Genomic DNA, 1288 nt, shown 5'->3' on the forward strand with positions numbered 1-1288 from the left:
AGGACTCCAGTGGTGATGGTATGTGGAGTATTTATACTCCTGGCATGCTGCAGAAATATAATTGTTAAAACTTCACAGGTGGAAAGAAATTCATTAGCAGGAGCAATATATCAGGTTGAGAAAATAATTTCAAAAATTATAGAATTGGATTGGGTATTCCATGGGCTGGAGAAAAATAATGCAATACTGAGGCTGATTAATCACTAATTAAACATTATGTGTGAAAATCTTAGCAGCGTATAAAGAGATTTTCATCTCCCACCACTGGAGGGCTGAAAAAGCTGATGATATCATATCTTAACCTTTAGAGATAGACGAGCTTGACAGCAGGTTGAATTCTCAAACCTGGAAGGTCTTCTATGCCAAGGCAAGGGTCTTCATTAGGAAGGAGTGAAATCCTAGGACTTCAGATAGTGACATCTGTATCTATGCGTTGGAAAACTTAAATTGCTGGATTCCTCTTAATGCTTTGACCTTCAACAGTAGCTCACTCCCTTGTTAAAGACTAGTACTCCCCACGCTTAAAGATGATGGAGATAATTTTTCCTTGCAAGGAAATGCATACTCCACCAGACTGTATTGCCACCTGCTTTTCCAATGCCAATATATCTCAATATAACCTGGTTGGGAAAGTCCTGAGTCTTTTATAACAGAGAAAGACCAGCCCCAAAGGAGCTACAGAAGTTGACCAACATATATCAGTAGGTTCCCATAGAGGCTGCATGGGACTGGATCCTGAGGGTGCTAAATCAAGGAATATTTATTTTGGATAAAAAATGGTTTATCAATATTGGGACAGTCTTCCATAACACAGAATTCACATTCCAGCAAGGTCCCAGGAAACAATGATAGTATGTTACTAGGATGGCTCTTAGCAGTTTGAACAAAGTAGTAGATCATACTATGTGAAAGAGAATTGTCAGAGTTCTTGTCAAAGCAAGTGAAAGAAGGGATACAAAAGGTTCAGAGACACATGCTAGAGGGATATACTACATAAGGCACCAGATGACTGTTACATGTGTGATCTCATAGGATACTAAATTTACCAGTGACATGGTACACACTGATGAGAAGGGCACCACTATCATTGAGAAGCTGAGTGTTGGTCACCTTTTGTAATCCAGGGAAGATGGTGGGGGGATGCTCTTATAGAACTGCGTTCATTTATAGCAATGGGAATTATAGGGTCTCAGAATAATAGAGGCTATGTGGCAGTGCTTAACCGTCAGATGGAATATGCACACAATTGCTGCAATAAGCAGCAAAATCAAAGTTGCTGTCAGGAAAC

Source organism: Propithecus coquereli, unplaced genomic scaffold (genome assembly GCF_000956105.1).
Source record: "Propithecus coquereli isolate 6110/MARCELLA unplaced genomic scaffold, Pcoq_1.0 Scaffold32, whole genome shotgun sequence".
NCBI lineage: Eukaryota > Metazoa > Chordata > Mammalia > Primates > Indriidae > Propithecus > Propithecus coquereli.